The sequence below is a fragment of the Anas acuta genome, unplaced genomic scaffold (genome assembly GCF_963932015.1).
Source record: "Anas acuta unplaced genomic scaffold, bAnaAcu1.1 SCAFFOLD_50, whole genome shotgun sequence".
In the NCBI taxonomy this organism is placed as follows: domain Eukaryota; kingdom Metazoa; phylum Chordata; class Aves; order Anseriformes; family Anatidae; genus Anas; species Anas acuta.
In genome coordinates, this window is record NW_027076097.1 from 387,472 (window position 1) to 409,462 (window position 21,991).

The 21,991-nt window shown below is 39.8% G+C and overlaps 1 pseudogene; it reads left to right on the plus strand.

The window, feature by feature from the left end:
- Positions 1 to 18,756, plus strand: part of LOC137848951 (kinesin-like protein KIF27) — a 118,195-nt pseudogene extending 99,439 nt beyond the window's left edge.
- The last annotated feature ends 3,235 nt before the right edge of the window (positions 18,757 to 21,991 follow it).

Genomic DNA, 21,991 nt, shown 5'->3' on the forward strand with positions numbered 1-21,991 from the left:
ACATGAAAACTTGGGAAAACTGAGCTCTTCCTATTCCTTATTATATTGAGTGATAAACCTCGCAGACTTCTCTTTAGTTTTAGTCTTTGTAATTTGTGTGACAGAATGACTGCAAGTATCTGTGACATCTGTGTTTATATTTTAGCATCATTTTCAGAGGATGAAAAAGGCATAATCCCACGGGCTATTCAGGAGTTATTTCAGCATATTTCTGAAAACCATAACATCAATTTCCGAGTGAAGGTATCTTATATAGAGGTTTACGAGGAAGAACTTTGAGATTTATTGGAGTTGGAGACCTCTGTGAAAGATTTACATATCTGAGAAGATGAAAAGGGAAATACAGGTAGGATTTCAGCTCTAGAACTTTGTGCATTTGATTTCTGTTGTGTGCACAAATTATTGTTTCCATCTCTTGAAAAGAGAGCTTACCGATGACTAATACTAGACGAAGTCACGTTTTCAAAATATCAATTCAGTTTAGCTGATCTGAAGCAGCCTTCATTTGAGATTCCTATGAACAATATCAATGTTCCTCCAGAAGCAGCATCAGGTGGTAAGGTAGTACTGTTACTGTTTCTGCAAATTCAGCATAGAAACACAATTGTGCATGATTATTCAGTTGAATGAATGCTTTAAGATTAAGCCTTTGCTTCTCACTTCAAAGTTATATTTGTTAAGCTACTTATGCTGTAAATATCTGCTTCCATTCCACTAAGAACTATGTTCTTAACATAGGCTGGGAGTCACTTTTACTACAAACTTTCAAAATTTCTGTCTTTTTTTTTTTTTTAACTGACAAAGTAAGCTTTGAGCTAGGTTTGCTCATACTTTTTTTCTAGATAGCACTAGGTTGCAAATTGCATAAGACGATGTGTAAACACCTAAGTGTATTCTGTGTATTCTGTTTACAATACTGTTTCAAATGGTGTGACAAAATACACCCATATATTCTATTTCTGCAGGTTTCAGATGTGTTGTACTTCATGCTTTCCACATACTGTTTTATTTTATTTAGCTATGTGCTACGACCTTATAATAATGCAGGCTGGTATGCTTCTGTGATTTGTGTTTATAGATTGACTCTTCATAATTGCAGTAAACTTTTACTGAAAAGTTTAAAATTAATGTAATTATTCTGATTTTCTTTTGGTGTTTGAAGTGATTGTTGGTGCTAAGGAATTCCTAGTAGAATGTGCAGATGAAGTGATGAGCCTGTTGGAAAGTGGCAATGCAGCTCGTCACGCAGGCACAACACAAATGAACGAACACTCTAGTCGATCACATGCCATTTTTACTATCAGTATTTGTCAGAAACAATCTGCAGAGTCTCAAAAAAAATAGTGATCCACAGGATTCATCTTGGAAATCAGTCCAGATGATTGCTTCAAAGTTCCATTTTGTGGATTTGGCAGGATCAGAGAGGGTGACAAAGACTGGAAATACCAGTGAAGGATTCAAAGAATCAATTCAAATCAATAGTGGTTTGTTGGCCTTGGGAAATGTCATCAGTGCTCTTGGAGACCCAAAAAGGAAAAGCGTACATATTCCATACAGGGATGCTAAAATCACTCGCATTCTGAAAGACTCCCTAGGAGGGAACGCCAAGACTGTCATGATAACATGTATAAGTCCATCCTCATCAGACTTTGATGAATCTGTAAATTCGCTCAAATATGCAAACAGAGCCAAAAACATTAGAAATAAACCAGTTGTCAACTACAACCCTGATCAAGACCGGATTGATGAAATGGAACTTGAAATCAGATTGCTCTGAGAAGCTTTGCAGAACCAACAAGTTGGTAATCAGTGTTGACATGACTTAAATCAAGAAAGAACCTGAATCAGTTTGCTAGAAGAACAGCTCACCCAGCTTCAAGTTCAGTGCTTCAGCTACAGAAACTGTTTGGACGAAGCCTTCCCATTCCTGGTTGATTTGAATGATGATGTTAGCTTAAAAAGCAGGAAGCTCTCACCGTGCAGCAAATTGACAGTGGAACTGGCACCATGCAAGAGCCCCATCATATCACAATTCTTCAGCTGAGGAGAGAACTAAAGAACTGCCAGGTATTTCTTTCTAAGTTGATTGTTTAGGTACCTATGAACAAATCAGGAAAGCTAATGTGTCTGTCTTGTAGGAGGAGGAGATAGAGTTCCAACAAGCTAGAATTTTATAAAATCAACCTATTTTCATTTTTCACACTGAATTCTGGTAAGCCTGTAGATTGTTACCTCGCAATCGCATACACAAATTCTGGCTTTTCTTGGTTCTCATCATCCTAAATTACAGCTCTGTTATTTATTCTTCATTTTTTTTCTCTGGCTTATTGTAAAGCTCTGCTTCCCAGGTTCAAAACAGTGTAAGAGCTGGGTAAGAGCTGGATACACTTGGTGGGTGATGCAAAAGAACGGAGAGGTGCGGTGTGTACCTCAAGGAGACTTAATACTGGGTGAGAATAGCCCATGAACTGAATTGTACCATGTTAATTAGTATATTACACTGTATGTTATCACTACCATGATTACTATAGGTGACTAATTAGAATGTATGGAAAAGAGTGTAACCTGAGCATGACATAAATGGTATGGAATAAGGGGTGGATAGATGTCCTGGTTTCAGTTAGCACAGAATTAATTTTCTTCCTAGTAGCTGGTGGAATGCGGTGTTTTGGCTTAGGATGAGAAGAGTACTGATAACACCCCGATGCTTTAATTGTTGCAGAGCAGTGCTTATACTAAGCCAAGGACATCTCAGCCTTTTGCTCTGTCCTGCCAACGGGCAGGCTGGGGGTGCAGTAAGAGCTGGGAGGGGACAGACCCAGGACAGGTGACCCAAACTAGCCAAAGGGGTATTCCATACCATCTGACGTCATGCTAAACAATATATAGGGGTGGCTAGCCGGGGGGGAGGGGGCCGGACTGCTCGGGGTTAGGCTGGGCATCGGTCAGCGAGTGGTGAGCAATTGCATTGTGCATCACTTGTTTGTATATATTATTATTATTTCCCTATTATCACCATATTATTATTATTGTTATTATTGTTATTATTATTTTCCTGTCTTATTAAACTGTCTTTATCTCAACTCACGGGCTTCACTTTCCATTTCTCTCCCCCGTCCCGGAGAGGGAGGGGGGAGGGTGAGCGAACGGCTGCGTGGTGTTTAGCTGCCGGCCGGGTTAAACCACGACAAAACTGAAAGATACCCAGGTAAGCATGCCATCCACAGCTCGGAGGAGATGGTTAGGGAGATGCTAAAATAAACAGGGCAATAAAGGCTCTTGAGCAGCTCTTAAGAGTTGTATTTACTTGAAAGATATAGGTTGTACAGAAAAGATAGAGTTGTACAGAAGTATCTGTCTTTAGAATAGTAAGACATAGTGTGTCTATACTTTGCATTTGGCTCCTAAAGGTTTTCTGGAAGGCCAACTACATTTGGAAGTAACCTTCAATCACTATTGGATCACTTACCCAGAAAAACATCTGAAAAAAAATAACATTATAATTTCTTTAATCTTTAGGCTCTTCTTTGAGATGAAAAATGAGGAGGGCCATCCTTATTTTTTTGTTTGAGAAGTGTATTAATATTATGATTGATGCTGAGATTTTACAGCCAAATCTCACAGCACACCGAAGAAAGTAATTGGATTTAAATACCCACTTTGTAAGGTAGTGTTGGTTATGGGTCCATTATTTCCTTTGGGAGAAAGAAACTTGTCAAAACAAAATCAATAGATGAGAAACAGAAGTAAAGAAACGACTGGTGGAAACCACTTTTGAAGGGAGCAGCTGATTCCCCAGAGGGCCATGCTGCCATAGCCACAGGGACCTTGACAGCCTAGAAAGGTGGGCTGACAAGAACCTCATGAAGTTCAGCAAGGGCAAGTTCAGAGTCCTGCACCTGAAGAGGAACAACTGCAGGCACTAGTGCATGCCGGGGGCCACCCTGCTGGAAAGCAGCCCTGCAGAAAAGGAGCTGGGCGTCCTGGTGGCCACCAAGTTGAACATGAGTCAGCCATGTGCCCTTCCTCCTAAGAAGGCTAGTGGTTTTGTTGGCTGCACTAGGCAAAGTGTCACTAACAGGTCAACAGATGTGATCCTTCCGCTCAGTGAGGCCACAGCTGGAGTAGTGTGTCCAGCTGCAGTTGCAAACTGTATTTTGTGGTGCATTATACACAGCATAGGCAGCCAGTCAAAAGAGGTGATTCTCCCACCATATTTAGCATTGATGTGGCCTCACCTTGAGTATCGTGTGCTCAGGGGCACCCCAGTTGAAAAAAGGATGTGAAGATAATTGAAAGTGTGAAGAGGAAGGCAACAAAGCTGGTAGAAGGGCTGGAAGGCAGGTCCTATGAGGAGAGACTGAGAACACTTGTGTTGTCCAGTCTGAAGAATAGGAGGCCAAGAGGCGACCTCATGGCTCTCAGCAACTTGCTGAGGAGGGAAGGTGCTGGTCTGTGCTGCTGGTAACTGAGGGAAGAATGCATGGGAATGGCACAAAGCTGTGGGGGATGTCCAGTTCACGCTGGACATCAGGGAAAATTTCTGTACCATGAGGATGGTCAGACACTGGCACCGGCTTCCTAGCGAGCTGTTTGGTGCCCCATGCCTGTCAGTATTCAGGAGGCGTTTGGGCACTGCCCGCAATAACATGCTGTAACTTTAGGTTAGTCCTGAAGTGGTCAGCCAGTTGGACTTGATGATCTTTGTAGGTCCTTTCCAACTTCTCTACTGCATTCTGCTTGATTCTGTTCAGTTCCGGGCTCCCCCATGCAAGAGATTCAGGGACATAATGGAAAAAGTGCAGCAGAGGGCCACAAAGATGCTTAAGGGACTGGAGCACCTCTCCAATGAGGAAAGGCTGAGAGAGATGGGACTGTTCAGTTTGGAGAAGAGGAGGCTCAGTGGGGGATTTTAGCAATGTCTTACAAATACCTGAAGGGAAGGTGCAGTGAACGTGCAGCCAGGACAAAAGGCAGTGGGCATATACTGGAACACAAGAGCTTCTAGGCAAACATCTGGAAGCACTTGTGTACTGTGTGGTGGCCGTGGCTGTGCACTGGAACAAGTTGCCCAAAGAAGTGGAGTCATCCTCTGAGACCTGCAAAAGCCACCTGGACATGGTCCTGGGCAACCTGCTCAAGGTGGCCTTGCTTGAGCCAGGGGTTAAACCAGGTGACCTCCAGAGGTCCTTTCCAGCCTCAGCTGTTCTGTGATTCCATGGTGGGAGAATTTGCCATATATACGTCACAACTTTGCAGTTCCACTCACATCTTTGAACAACAAATAAATATATGTATGTATTTAATTTTCCAACGTCAAGAATAACAATGCCTGCTTTTCCACTGGCTGAATTTTCCTTTTATTATCTAGCAGGCTCTAGCTATGGATGAAGAAGTATTCAGCCAGAAGGATCATGAATTGAAGATATTGCAGAATCAGATAAAGACATTAATACAGGAAAATGAAGAGCAACTGGAATCTTTAAAGAAGGCTGAAGAAAGACATAGATTACAGGTATTTTTCCTCTGGCATATATTACATATATCTATATCAAACCATCCGTCCACCATAGGAATGTACTCATGATTTCAAGACAGATCCTTCAGAATTTTTTTGGATGTAAACACCTACCAGTCTTACAAGCACCTTGTTTGAATTAGAGCTGTATTCCCTAATGAGCTGAGATCATCTAGTGGGTGAATCACAGTACTGTGATTCCTGAAGTTTGTGTATCAGCCTAACTGTGCCACAGCCTTCCTGTATGATATTAAGTGGTTCATTCACCCTCTCTTTGCTTCCTGCCTTCCTCCAGATCTGTGTTGTTGCTAAGTTGTTTCAGGACGATTCATGATTTAGGACTTGAAAGGCTTTAAAAGATTGTTTAGAATCTCAAAAAGACCATCAAGTTCCTACAGAATGCTTTAATTGAAAGGCTGTGTAGAAACATGCTTTGTTATATCTTTATTCAGTGTGAGAGTAAAGTATTGTTGACTTTTGACTTTTTAAGACAGAATTTCATCCTAGTATTCTGAGAGTTTACTATTACAAGAAGCTGAGTGACACAGTGGAAACACTGCTTGCCTCCTTCCCTCTCTAGATCTTGTATATGCTAATGAAATTGTAATGGGTAGTAAGTGAATAGCATTTCAAGATCCAGGAGACCATATATAGGATAGTTGATAGATCTGACTTTATAGGATGATAGATCTGACCTTTTTTAAAGAGAACAGCATAAACATGGCTAGTTAGTACTCTTCTCCTTTTTCTCCTTTTTTTTCCTTATTCTCCTTTTCCTCCTTATTCTCCTTTTCCTCCTTTTCCTCCTTTTTCCTCTTCTTTGCTGATGGCTTGGGGAGAGTCAATGAATGAAAGGTAAGTACACTGGTCACCATCTTTTCCTTCCCTCTGTAACTTTTTTTCTGTTCTGTCATTTCTGGATAGGCTTTTTTTGTGTGTTTTCCCTTTTTAACCCATACTGCATATTGTCAGCTTATTAGACTAAAACAATCCATGCTTCTAATACACATAGATGCTTATATACGATTATGCTTATAATTGTATCCTATGGAGGATACGAGGCAGATGTTATGAACAGAAACAGTTGTACTGTAGGCAAAAGATCGCAGCTCTCACTTTTACTTAAAAACAGAAAAATCAGTATAATAATCAAATCAAATGCTTGTGTCAAATGGCTTAAAGTTGTATGCACAGGAAAGTGTCATTTCAATGATACATGACAGAATAAGAACTGTAAAAGTAGCATGTAAATGTTTGTACCCATGTATTTATGTAACAGGTTATGCACTATGGGGTTGTATGTACAAGGGCATAAGGGACAGAGTCTTATAGGGATTAAAAAAATAAAAAAGTTGTAAGGTGGAGTTGCCCATTACTACTTCCACAATCATAAAATGTATGGTATTGACATATATATTCTTTTTGCTATGACACAGAAATATTATGTATTGTATTCCAACAAAATGTCAATTTGTGGGGCATTGTCTATGTATGGGGAAAGGACTTGCAGTCTAAGAAGATGAGAAAAAAAGAATAAATAAAAAATATATGATTCAAAGTAGGAGAATGCATACTTTAGTTAACTATCTCTAGCTGTTATTCAAATTTCCTGTTGGTAGGCAAGATTTTCGATGTATTCTGAAAGGAACAGAGAAGACTGAAAATTGTATGGTCTTGGCCTTATGGATAAATCAGTTCAGTGAAGATATGTAATTTTGAACAATGCACAGAGATTGCTGTAGGAAAGGCAAGTAAGTTCTTCAAACTAGCATTACCGACAAATTTGAGGCTGGGTAGAAAAGAAAGTAACGGTTGATACAGGGGATCCTGGGGTCACGTACAATTTTATGAATGTTAATTAATAAAAATAATCTTTCAAGTTGGACCACTCCAAGAGGAAGAGGAAGCCTACATGTATGTACATTTCATTCTTTAAACTCAGACCATGTGCTTCATTTGAACATTTTTCTTGAATTACCGTTTTATTTATCCATGAACACACAAATAAGGCAAGCAAGGGCTGATAAATATGTCATCTACTTCTCACTAGATGTCTAAATCTAGCTGACATAATTTATATAGGACAGGTCCTTTAGAGACAAAAATGTCTCAAAAAAAATGATTGGAGTTTGGGGAGAGGTAAGATTCTACCTGTCATGCCAGAGAATTTTCAGTTTGTTGCAGAATTTGCCTGTGCACTGCAGAAGAATTTAGAGTTAGTGAATGATATACAAGAAGACTGACCTTTATAATGAATTTAGAAAGGTATGATGCAAACCTGATGATCAGCAACCGTTTTTGTTTTTGTTTTTTTCATATGAGAATGAAAAAATGGTGGAACAGCAAATCCTTATTGATCAGCTAAAAGAAAAATTAGAGAAGTTTATGGTTGTGAAAACTTGGGACTTCTCAAGTGCTTGTGGAGATGGGCCTGCTGTTACGGCATCTGCAAGAAGGCCATACAGTGTCCCACTCACAAAGAGTCTGCTACACTCGCTTTACCCATCTTCAGGGACAGAGACACGAAAGGTAAGGTCTACCTAAGCATTACATTTTTTTTAACAGTTATCGTTCAATAATTCAGTTTGGCGTGACAAATTATGGTGACCTATTGTCAGCTGCTGTTTAGCTTTGAAGCATTTTAGCATGGAAGACTGAAAAATTACTTTTGAATGTCTTGCAACACACGCTATGTCCCAGTTGTCCAAAATCTATGGGCTTACATTTTGAATCCCAGAATGGCTGGAGTTTGAAGGGACCTTTAAAAATCATCTAGTCCAACTCTGCCATGGACAGAGACACCTTTCACTAGATCAGGTTGCTCAAAGCCCCATACAAATTGACTTAAAACACAGAATTTATCACAGTCATAAAGCTGTAGTCTTTAGTGATCTTTTTGTGCAATGTTTAACAGTTCAGATAGGAAGCATTACCAAAATGAATGATTATTCTGTACTGATAAACTGAACATTTTGGGTAATAAGTTGGTAACAGTACCTTCTTTTGCACTTGGGACAAGTGTTCTAAGCAGAACCTTCTCTTGCAAAACCTTCTGGTACACAGGTACTCAGAAATATTATTTAAACACCTGCAATTCTGCATACAAGGTCAGGTAGTGAAAGACTTTTAAACTGAAATACTATTGGAATATCAATAAAGAATTACTGAACTATTCCAAGTGTTTTTTTGGTGCTTTTTGGCAGGTGTATACCAGTCCCCCTGCTTTTTCCCTGGCTCGGATGATGGCAGGATTCCGTGCTCGTAGCCAGATGATACTGAACTACATAGAAGATCAAGATGAAGTCCTTCACTGCCACCTCTCTATCAGAGTGATGAAGAGAAAGAAAATACAGACAGTCAAAAGTAATTTTTTTTTTTTTTTCTCATTTAGGTAATTTTTTCTTTAACTTTTGTTACAGATAAATATATAGCAAATACAATATTACTGCCTAATCCTACTGTAATGTGAGGCCATTTGTGATACTACTTAAAATAAATTTGCAGGACCAACTAGGCATATTATGAAACTAGTTTAAAAACCACGTTTTTTTGATGCGATAAAGATTGCATGATCTTTGTTTTGGGGACATCATCCAACAAGATCAAGCATGGGAAGAAGAAGGTGCAAATGCTTATGTAAGCTTTCTCAGTTTGGCACTCTTCTCTTTAATATCATGTACTTTATATAAAGTTAAAAGAAAAAAAAATCCCTTTGTGTTTAGAATGTATCATGTTTTCCATTCTTTCTTAGGCATTCAATAAACCAAAAATGGACACGAAAACAGGCTTCTCTGTGCTTTCCCTTTGAGCAAAGTGACATGAAATGTCAAGTTGACAAGTCCAGCTTATGTGACAAATCTGTGCCACAGACTGATACAGCCACAGGTAAAATGGAAGTCATGAGAGTAAATTGTGTTAGATATAGTACTAGAATATGCAATAATGTCTTTATCACATGTAATTATTTTTCTCATCAAAATGTCTTTATTTGCTACAAATACTTTTTTCATTATAGCTCAACATAAATTTATTTTTTAATTATTTTCCTTTTCCCTTTTCTGAAATTGACATCAGTGACCTTAATGTTTGAGTACTACTTACTAGCGAGAAAGCACTTGACCTACAAATCTAGTACTAGTTCAAGAAAAGGAAACATGCTATTATTTCATCAGAGATGCACTGAAAATGCTTAAATTAAATATGTTTTTTCTCTCTCAGATTAGCATTCATTAGCATTCTTTAAATGCTAATGCATGCTGTCATTTCCGTATTTAGATGGCAGGGAAAAGACTCTTTGCAATACTCTCTCCTTTTGGCTCTTTCGCTTCATCTGTAAGAATTCTATACATACTATATTTCAGATCACTGTCTTTTGGCTAAAGAGTGTATTCCTTTTATTCCATTTTTATTCCTTTTTTTTTTGGTTTCCACATTGCTTTGTTTTCTTTCAAGGTGAAGAAATCGACTGCCTCCAGAAAAGTCATGTTTTTAACATGCAGAAGTTAAAGAATTCAGAGTTGAGACTCACTGAGGCCAAGCAAAAAATGGGAGAACTTGCACTTAACATCAAAATGAAAGAAGAACTTATTAAGGAATTAGTAAGAACAGGTAAGTGACTGAAAAATTGAAATGAAGACATTCAGAAATAAGCAAGAAAAAAGACACAAAACTTCTGAAGACCTGCATATCTTAGTTTTTGGGTAATTTTCTTCTGCGGGAATACTTCTGGTAACTTACAGTTTCCTAACTTCTATGAATTACTTGCTATGAGTGCATTGAAGGCTGCAAATTTTTATTGTGTCCTACTCAGCTGTGATCTGCAGATTTGTTTGTTAAATATTTTTTTGTGTTTTGTAGCTTATTGTGTTTGTCCACCTATAGTGTAATTTTTCATGTATGCTTAGTGCAACTGATCTCTTCATGGACATGTGTTTGTCACCCAGTGTCTGGGATAGGAGAGAAGATACGACACTGTGCTGGGAATGCTTGCATTGCCATCATAGCAGTAGAGAAGCAGGAGTCAGAAGTGGATGAGGGAAAAGGTCAGTGTCCCTGTTAGCCTATATCATTACACACCTGTCCTGATATATATATGCTTGCCAGAAACTTATCATTGTGATGACCCTAAAGATCTGTGCTTACCTGTTTCAATCACACTCTTCTAGTGTGTACATATTCTCCTGAGGCAGTCTTTTGGCATTGAGAAACATTGTGCGCCCCCAGTAACAGTACTCACGGAATCCCAAACACAGCAAATCAGATTGCCCGAACAGGGCAAATCAGTAGAAACACAATCGAGAGTTTTTTGCTGATTACCAAGTTGAAAGCTGAGAAATATGTAGCATATTCTTCTGGGGAACAAAGAAACAAACATACAAACAAACAACAAAAAACATAATAATACAGGCAAGCTATTTTGTCAAGGACTGCAGTAGGCAGAAAATTTTCACTTGATGTGGCACTCAGGTGTTACTTTCTTTGGTGACATCAGATGATTTATGAAGAGTTCAGATTTAAGATTCCTTTGTTCATCTATATTTCAGTGTTATAAGGGAGCTGTTTGTTTAGGTTTGGAAAATGTCTCAGAAATTTTTGGTTTAATCAGGATGAAGTAAGTAACGATTCAATTACAGGTTTAAGTGATACATTGCAAATTATTAGCTTGCTGTTTTAAAACTATTTGGATATGATGTCTTTAAGGTAAGGATGCAGAGTGTGTAAGCAGGCAATATTCTTTGAAGATAACTAAACCGGAACAAGAATCCCAGCAGGCCAAAATGGAACTGGCCGAAACTCAAAAGCAGCTTCAGGAGCTGGAGAATAAGGAGCTGAGAAAGCCAAGCTGCAAAGAGAGTTCCGAAAGAAGATGGATGCAGCTAAGCTGAAAGTGCAGGTATTTCCAATATGACCATTAGGATTTGCAAATTCCTGTCTCAGCATCACCTTTGAAATCCGTACACTCTGATTGTGAAACTCTCACCAGCTTCACACAATTGAAGCTAGTTGGATTGAAGTAGCCAATGAGAACCTTCACACAGTTATACCCACTACTATTTAACAACTAAGTAGTTAGATAGTTCTGTCTTTGATGATTTTACGAAGGCTCAGAGACCTTAGAGATAATGTGTGATTGTTGTGGCAAAATGTAGCAAGTCTTGCTCACTGTCCTAACTCAGTGAAATAGAGAATTAACCTGAGTCGGGTTTTAGTTTTAAGTTTTCCTGTTGTTAAGCTGAAATTTTCCGTGAACATTCAGGCCTTACAGAAGAAGAAGCAAGACACTAAGAATCTGGCTTCTCTATCTAACCAAAGTGAAAAACGAGCAATAGAACTTGAGCAGAACGTGGCTCAGATGAAGCATCAGCAGACCCTGCTAGAGAAAAGACTGCGTGAGGAGAGTGAAAAAAAAGAAGCAACTAGAAGCAGAGCTTCAGCGGGACCAGCTACAAATTAAAGTAGGATTCTTTCTGTTTCCTTATGACAAAGAATAAGATCAACCAGTTTGACCTTTGTTTTCCCAAAGGCAATGTACTATACTACCAGATTTTGTCCTTTTAAGTAATTGCTTACTTGACACTGAAGAAATTGTGTATAAGTATTTTCACAGAAATCTTCATTCTTCCTTTCTCTTCAGCTATTTTTTTGAATGTTATTATGTGATGTCTAGCCCTGAGTTGCAATTTTGCATGTAAATTAGTTCAATATTTCTGATTTCATGATTGTGTAGATTCTGTCATTAAATGTGTTTGAAAAACACACTGACTGAGGCAGAAAGAGTTTTGTTTGTTTGTTTTTGTTTAGAGGAACTTCAGCTTAAGATGGAACAGCAACAGAAGATTCTTAAAGACAGAGAGATTGCTGCATTTAAAAAGAAGAAAAATAACTCGGTGTGGACTTTACAGAAATCAGAGGTAGCTAATCTATTCCAAATCTGTGTGGACACTGAAAAGAAAGGTGTCTTTATTCACCCCGTGTCATCTTTGTAAAGCGTTTGGAAGAAGAGTATTCCGTCCTCCCTCCCCTGTTTTTTTTTTAAATTGTTATTTTTTTGTTGTAGCAAAATCTGAGACAAGTCAAGAAGCTCTTTAACTGGTTTTGAATGAACGAAAGGAGAGGGCTGTAATGTCTTTGTTTTTTCTATGACTTGTCAAAGGTAGTAATGCAGATAGCTGGAAATTCAACGAGTTTGGTTGTCTGGTAGGTTTGAAGGTGATTCTGATGAGCTCTGTTATAAATGTTGCATGGTTTGTTTGTTTATTTCTTTTCCCATCTGACAAATATGACAAATGGCTATGGTTTTGGTTGTTCATGACAGTGTTAGAATAGTAGGTTTCCTGTGCAACAGTGCTACCTGCATGATTTCAGAACTAGACATTGGAACATGAGAGTTTCATGAGTTAACCAAAGTCTTTAGAGGTGAAAATCAATTTAAAAAATGAAATAAAAGCAACTTCTTAGCCATACCAGCAATATGCCCACTGATAAACCATTGCTTCAGAAGAGACTTATAATAGACTCTGCTAGCAGGATCAGAACTCCCATTTTTTCTTTCTTTCAGCATCAGAGTTTCTCATCACGATGTGTTTTTCCACAAATCTTGGTCTTGGGCAAGAATCATGCAATGAGGATGGGCTAGCTGATTTCTTGTGGTACCTTTCAAACTTAGTTGTTGTCATTCTATATATGACATCTATTTCTATAACTGTTTTTAGGAAAATAATACATTTCCTTAAAAGCATCTGATAAAATTGTTTGCATAAGATGTAGTAATATAACATTGCTGAGCCTCTCCTTAAGTCAGTCCTATTTCTGTATTATCCTGAATCAGGATTCTGTTGAACACTTAATGTTAAGAATTGAAATGTTGATTTCTCACGTTTTATCAGTTACTCTAAAAGAGGAAAAACATAGTCATAAAATTCTGATCCAAATAGTCCTCGTTAATGCTCTCTGGATCTCTGTTTAAATTGTAGAAGTTAGAAGAGCAAAAGAAATGGCTGGATGAAGAAATGGAAAGAATTCTGCAACAGCACCAACAGTTAGCGGAACTAGAAGAAGATTTAAAGAAAAGAGAAGCCATTGTAGCTAAAAAAGAAGCATTATTGCAAGAGAAGAGCCTCCTAGAAATCAAGAAACTGAGATCTAGCCAGGTGATTTAAGAAATAAAAAAAAGAAAGAAAGAAAGAAATTTAACACAATTGTAGAGCTGCCTGAAAAGACTATGGGAGGAGGGCAGCCGGATAACAGAAGAGGTTTAAGCCATGCAACTTGTATCTCTAGCGCTGCCATTACATTATTGTGTGGCTTGATCAAATGAACATTTTAAACATGAATAATAGAATGTAATAACCTTTATTTACATGATATCCCCGAAATTCTAACAACAAAACAAAATCTGACTTCCAAAGTTCTGTTATTGCAGCACATTAAATAACGATATCTAAAAAATTGCTCAGTGCCTGCAAAGTAGAGAACATGGCAGAGAAACATTCTGTATTATTTACTTTGGCTACTGAGAAACAGAAATTGAAGTGTCATTGTCACCGTAATGACTAACTCATGTAAGATATGTAGAAAACTGCACATTGCTTTTCTTTGTTTTCTTTCATCTTTTGATTAAATAGTAAATTTTATGGTAGCTGTCTACTTAGCCTAAATGGCGTCCCTTTACAAGAAGTAGACAGGTCTTCCACTTTAGGATGCGACAGTCTCATGTACATGTTTATGGGGAAGGAGTTTTATACTTACGGTTTCTTTCATTCTTCCTCTTATTTCTTTCTCTCTCTCTCTCTCTCTCTCTTTTTTTTTTTTTTTAAAGGCTTTAAACAAAGATAGTATGAAATTGTCTACTCGCTTAAGTATGCTGGACCAGGAATTGTGTGATAAAGGTATGCAGCTTCAGGACAGCACTACTGAAGATAAGACAGACATTCTGGAAAAAATTCAGGTTCTTCAGAAGGAAAGGGATCAGCTACTCAGGAGAAGAAATAGTGTGGATGAGAAACTGAAAGAGGGTAACTGAAAAGTGTTGTCAGCTGAAGTAAGTAACTATCTCTGAGATACATCAAAGTTTTAGGAAATGTTGTATAATAAAGTATTCCAATCATGACCTAAAATGTCTCCCAGTATTAGACAGTAGAGAATCAAGGAACTGAGGTTGGGTGTTTTTGTTAACAGCCGACATGAAAGTACTGCTATAATGGCACTACTTCCATAACAGGGAACAACATATACTTTCAGAGGAACTTACTTACTTTAGCTAGAGTCCGGACAAATGTCGCTGGCCTAACAATTCTATAATTAGAAATAATGAAACAGGATGTCCATCAATTTATCTTAGGCAGCTATTTTCCTATCAGGACATAGAACAAGGTGAAGTACTCTAATAGTGATGTCCCTTGATTTTTTTTTTCATAGGCTTTTGTGAAAGACCAAACCTCACCTGAAGGCCTCCATATAGTTACAATGAAAATAAGCCATATTATGGATGTTACACACTTGAATTGATCAGTATAATTAAGTTGAAGATTGAATAAATTGATGTCAAATACACAGTTTTGTTTTAGGTCTTGAGAAGCAGCAGTTGGGGCCTATTACTGAGCTGATAGCATGCCAGAAAGAATCCTATTTGCTTCACTCCACAGAATCTTCTGCAATACTTCAGGGCATGAATTTCTGCCACCTTCCTGCACAGATAATGGTCACCAAACTGCTTACAGATCTGATTGGTTCATTAATCGCTAATTAGAAAACTAGTTCAACTGAAAAAGTAATAGAAGTCATCAAATTGTGGGGAGGGGAAAATGGAGGAAGAATAGAATGTAGGCTTTTGTGGTGATGAACCATTTGTTTGAACTCTGGTCTGTGGAAGGGATATCAAGACATTTCCTGCTTGCTCCAAGCAGGTTCTAGATTTGTACTCTTCCTCTTATTTTTCCCATTCCATTCTCTGTACTACTACTAGTTAGTCTTGCTCTTCAATTTAGATTCACCTTTGAGAATGAAGTTAATGTCTTATGCACACAAAGGTTTGTTTTGTACTTTTTTTACAATCTCACTCCTGTGTTTCTGTGTAGGAAGAACATGTCCTTTTGCAGCTGGAAGAAGGAATTGAAGCCCTGGAGGCTGCTATTAATTACAAGAATGAAAGTATTCAGAGTCGCCAGTACTTGCTTAGATCCTCTTCACAGATCCTTTCACAGAGTGAGGATAATGCAATAGGAAAACTAGTTTCCTTGTCTGCTGATGAGCTCAGAGCTATCCTCTTCAAATACTTTAACAAGGTTTGCTTTGGCTAATGATCAATATTTTAGCCTATTACCTGTTATTGCGCTAAATAGTTAAATGAAATAGTGTCAAGAAGTAAAGTCAATTTAATCCACTTTCCTTGAAAGCCTGCTTAGGTTACTCACATCTGTTGTTAATTTGGATATTTTGCATCTTGACATCAACATAAAAAAGGATGCTTTTCTATTACTTGTTTGTATCTTGTTTTGGTGTCATTAGCTTAAAAGGTGTTGCAACTCTGGAAATTTCCTTGCTCCTTTCCACTGCTTTATGCTGCTAACTTCTCAAGTAGCAACATATTTAAACAGTGGTGTCATATTGAAATTCTTCCCACCTGCAGTCTTTATTAACCTCAGGATAGTATTTATTTTTTCCAAATCCATTATAAAATCTTTCTGCAAACAAGCGCTTACCACCATATACTGAAGAATCGTAATGACACCTGGAAACATAAAAAAGAAATGCATTAGGACTTGGTGTCTCTCTTTGCCCATGGGTGAACCTTGGGTGATTTTGTGAACAAGTTGTCTGTGGTACACAAATTGGCAGTTTTCCAGAAACAGGAAAAAAACTCTTGTATCAGTTTAAGTTCTGCACAGGGCATTAAAAAATCCACTAGTCCATGTGATCAAAATCTACAGAGCTCAATTCTGAAGTGTGAACTCGTGTCAGCAGGCAAATCTGTTTCCAGTATAAGCTTACAGCTTATACAGACAATTGCTTTTGTATCCATTCATCTATTAAGCAGAACTGTAAAAGCATTTGTTGAAATGGTTTGATAGAAGTGTATTAGATTGTCTTAGATTGTTGGCCTGCGAGAGTCTGAACGTAAATTACAACTGCAGACTGAAGAACAGGAGATGAAGGTCATAGACCAGGAAAATATAATACGTAATTGGAATCTGCACTTGAGCACATCAAGTTGCAGTGTGACAGGCAGCTGACGCTACAACACAGAGAACATGAGAAAAAACTACAGTTGATACTGCATCATTTCAAGGGTGCTTGTTTGTTTTCCAAGGGGAATTGTACAGCAGATATTATCTTTAGTCACTGTTGAGAAATACTGTGTTTCATATGAAAGAAAAAAGAAGATATGAGGTAGAAAGATAACATTTTGGCTGTTACTAATTCTGATGTCGTGTAGGATGCTGATGAACAGACACAAGGTGCTTGTATAAAAGAAAAAAGCTGACCATTTTTAAAAAACGGTCAGAATTGTCACATTTTTATATTCAATTTGTTGACATTGGAAAGGTGAAAGATAGCAATCCCATTGATCTTTATCCTCTAAATGCTCCTATTAAAATGGAGAATTGGGGTTGGCATGGGCTTTTTGATCCTCTGTCATACTAGTTTAAATGTACACCCTGAAAGCAGAGTGTCAGCAAAATACAGGACATTCTCTAGCTGGGCATCTTGATTTTGGCACAGAGAAGTGAAGTGAAGATTTGATTCTCATACTAGTTTTACTTGCCCTAGAACAAGATGGTGAAGGTATTGCAGAAACCTTGAAAGAGTATGAAGTAAAAGTCCAGCAACTGGAAAAAGACTTCTTTTATTCTAGAGAAAACCAGCAGAGAGCTGAAGAAGAAATTGAAGGGCTTTTTTGGAGAGTCACCCCATCAACTAATGGCACCTACTAAATGTAAGTACATGATCTTAAAATGCTTTTGTGTTTGTCAGTAGATCATTTGAGGGGTAGCAAACAGACAGAAGTATATCAGATAGACATAAAACTCATATTTTTACTGAACTAACTCTTATCCAGGAAGGTACTACATCTCCCCACACTTGCAAAGGAGAGACAACATCAGTTTGTAATAGAGGCAGTGGTATAACACTGTTCTAAATTCGTGTTTGGTTTTCTGTGGATTCGAGCATAATTTCAGAAGCTACAGTCTCACACTGTTGTGGTTGAGAAAACGGTATTTTATGATCTGAAAGACTCTGAATGGCATTATAATTAACAAATGTGTAATATGCTATGCTTTTAGATGCCAGTATTTTAAACAATCAACTTGATTTTGCTGCCAGCACTTGATTTCATAGAAGTTATTTCTTGGAAGATTGTCAATGAAGAGGTCCATACTTCCAGTTAACTAAAATCATTCTTTATTAAGGTTAAAAGACCTAGATATTTGTAGTAAGAAGATAAGCTTCCTAATGTGATCTATGCTTTGACCAAAAAAAAAAAAAAAAAAAAAAGGACCAACAAACAACTATGAAAAGTTTTTTTGATTGTTCCAGGTCCTACTAACCACAACTCAAACTTAAAATGAAGTAGTTCTAGCGTAGAAGCAAAAATGGTTTAATCATTGTCATTATCTTGGTTGTCTTACACCTCACACTGCCACCACCACCACTTCACACGCACAGTGCAGCCTTCTTGGCCCCGTGTTTCGTCTTAAGGCTCAGCGTGACTCATTCTTCCTCTTAATTGATGGTTCTATTTCGTCACACTTGAGGTAGTGCCATGTCTTTGTAACACGTAGATGCTGGTCACATATGCATCTGTTGCTACCAGAGTGAATTGAGGTTTAGCTCTCCAGGCAGGATAATAAGCCTAGAGGTTCATTACTCGAAAGTATGCTGTGGCGGTGTGAACATGAATATTGCACAGGTTGGACTGTAAATGAGCATGGGGAAGATTATTCTGTGTCTAATACACAAAGAAGCATGTAGTCCAGGACATGTTTTGCTGTGAGGAAACATCCATCGCAGCCAAACTGTAGCGAAATGTAGAAGGGTGAATGTCCCTGTGAATTTCTAACTTTTTCAAATCCATATGTTTGTAACGTTTGTAAGAAGCGCTCAGTATTTTTGTATAATTACCTTTAGTTATCTTTCCTCTGAATATATTTTGGGGCATAATACAATGTAATAAAAAAGTGATGAGCTTTAAAAATAACAAAAATCCCTGTGTACATTAAAGTCACATTCAAAGACTATGTTTTGTGTGTTCTGCTAATGAAATTGCAGACTACTTTTGAAAATACGAAGAATTTCATATTTTACTGTCATGGTTCAGTTGTTTTAAGATTGCCTAAATTGCAAGTTAGAATGGTGAAGCTTGTATTACAAGCAAAGAGCCAGCGGAAAGTAAAAGACACAGTCTTTTACTTCCTCGTCTTTCGGGTGCTTAACATACAATGGTGCTAGCTCAGACCTAGGAATCACCAGTCTTTATCTTGTTCCCTGTCTCAAGTCCCCCCTTTTCTTGAGCCTAAGAAAATTCTTTGGCTTATTACAATCCTTCTTGATTAAAAGTTTTCATTAAATTCTTACCAGTTTTGACTTGGTGCTTGTTTCAGTTACACTTCCAGGTATCATAATCTAGTCCTTCATACAGCACCAAAATGCACATTGTACCACTACACAAGTCAAGACTACTACTCTTAAAAAGAAGATCAGGATTCCTCTAAACGATTGCTTAAGCCAAGAAAAGTTGGGTAACCAAAAGGTTATTTTGTTGCATAATTCTCGAAAACCCCAGGAGGTGTCATCTTGAATTACCTTATGTAATCACCTTAGACTAATCACCTTATTACCGTAGTCTTTCCTCAAATGTTTTCGTGCTCAGTCTCAATTCCTCCTGCCTCATTTACACACATACAGCAACTAATATTGATTAAAGTGCATCCTTCCCCTTGGGAGGCAAATAAAAGGTCTAGTGCCTAAAACATTGATTTGTTCTAGTTGCTTGCACCAAACTGTAAGATGTTGTTGCAAATATTGGTTTCCTAAATGGGTTAGATCTTCTCCTTTGTTCGGCATTTGGTAAGGCCTGCCATACAATATCTCCAAAGGGGCTTAGTTTGACCAAGTTTGCTCCTGGGGGATGGATGGAGCCCGTGGTAGGGAGCCGTGTGGGAGCAGTGCTTGAGGAGCTGCTGCCTTTGGCAGCCCCTGCAGGCTCACTTCAGGAATCCCGTGTGAGGGATGAAGTTCTGTGTTTTTTGTTTTGTTTTTGTTTTGTTTTGTTTTGTTTTGTTTTTCTGAAGAAACCGGGTGTTTAAGAAGGAAATGCAGAGTTGCCTTTGTTTGGCACTCGATGGTCTTGAGGTCTCTTCCAACGTAGACATTCTGTGATTCTGTGAAGTCACAAATGCCAAGGCATCACACTGGCTGGCTCTGCAGCACAGATGCCAGGAGTGCCGCTTGGCATGGCGGCGGCGGCGCGGTGCCCCAGCCCCAGGCCCGTCCCAGCCCCAGCGCACATTGCCCTCCGCTCCCCCATGGAGCCCCCCGCCGCCTCAGCAGCCCCGCGGCGGACGCCCCATGGCAGAGCCGCCCCCGAGGAGAAGGAGCCCGCAGCCCTCTGCCCACACCGCACCGCACTGCACCAAGCGCCGCGCAACGGCTGCCACCACCGCGGGGGCTCCTGGTGTGAGTGGCAAGCGGTGGCAAGGGGGGGCTGCGCTTCCTGAGTCGAGCTGCTGGACACCGGCTTGCCTGGGCAATTGCCCATGTTGCTGAGGAGGCAACAGAGCCAAAGCCCTTGGGGCTGAAGATCCAGCACAGCTGGGGAGGCTTTGGCATTTCTGCACAATGCTGCTCAATCCTGCTTGGGAGCCCAGCCTCAGGTGCGGAATGAAGCCAAGCAAGCTCGAGGGAAACTGTGTGCTGGTAAGTTGTCAGTTCTTGCTTTCTTTTTCATTCCTCACGCCTAAGAAAACCTAACTCTTTCAAGCACCTGTTTGAAGACACGGTTTGATGGACTTGATTCTGGGTGTGCTCCTTAAGCTTGTTTGGCAGCTGTTGAACCCCGCTACACTTGCAGGAGACCTATGCTCGAGTTGATGCTTGCTGTGAGGGCAAGCAGGCGATCAGGCCCAGCCAGCATGGGTTTATGGAAGGCAGGTCCTGCTTGACGAACCTGATCTCCTTCTACGACAAAGTGACGCGCTGGGTGGACGAGGGAAAGGCTGTGGATGTGGTCTACCTTGACTTCAGCAAGGCTTTTGACACCGTCTCCCACAGCATTCTCCTCAAGAAACTGGCTGCTCTTGGCTTGGACTGGCGCACGCTTCGTTGGGTTAGAAACTGGCTGGATAGCCGGGCCCAAAGAGTTGTGGTGAATGGAGCCAAGTCCAGTTGGAGGCCAGTCACTAGTGGCGTCCCCCAGGGCTCGGTGCTGGGGCCGGTCCTCTTTAACATCTTCATCAATGATCTGGATGACGGCATTGAGTGCACCCTCAGTAAGTTTGCAGATGACACCAAGCTAGGTGCGTGTGTCGATCTGCTCGAGGGTAGGAAGGCTCTGCAGGAGGATCTGGATAGGCTGCACCGATGGGCTGAGGTCAACTGTATGATGTTCAACAAGGCCAAGTGCCGGGTCCTGCACCTGGGGCGCAATAACCCCAAGCAGAACTACAGGCTGGGAGAGGAATGGTTGGAGAGCTGCCAGGCAGAGAAGGACCTGGGAGTGATGGTGGACAGTCGGCTGAATATGAGCCAGCAGTGTGCTCTGGTGGCCAAGAAGGCCAACGGCATCCTGGCTTGTATCAGAAACACTGTGACCAGCAGGGCTAGGGAGGTGATCGTCCCCCTGTACTCGGCTCTGGTGAGGCCGCACCTCGAGTACTGTGTTCAGTTTTGGGCCCCTCGCTACAAGAAGGACATCGAGGTGCTTGAGCGGGTCCAAAGAAGGGCGACGAAGCTGGTGAGGGGCCTGGAGAGCAAGTCCTACGAGGAGCGGCTGAAGGAGCTGGGCTTGTTCAGCCTAGAGAAGAGGAGGCTCAGGGGTGACCTTATTGCTCTGTATAAGTACATTAAAGGAGGCTGTAGCGAGGTGGGGGTTGGCCTGTTCTCCCATGTGTCTGGTGACAGGACGAGGGGGAATGGGCTAAAGTTACGCCAGGGGAGTTTTAGGTTAGATGTTAGGAAGAGCTTCTTTACTGAAAGGGTTGTGAGGCATTGGAACGGGCTGCCCAGGGAGGTGGTGGAGTCACCATCCCTGGAAGTCTTCAAAAGACGTTTAGATGTAGAGCTTAGGGATATGGTTTAGTGGGGACTGTTAGTTTTAGGTCAGAGGTTGGACTCGATGATCTTGAGGTCTCTTCCAACCTAGAAAATTGATTCTGTGATTCTGTGATTCTGTGATCAAGCGGTGTTCTTTTGCTCTTCTTTGCTTTGGGGATGGCGGGTGAGGTTGCAAAGAGTTTTCAGGAGGATTCTTCTTTT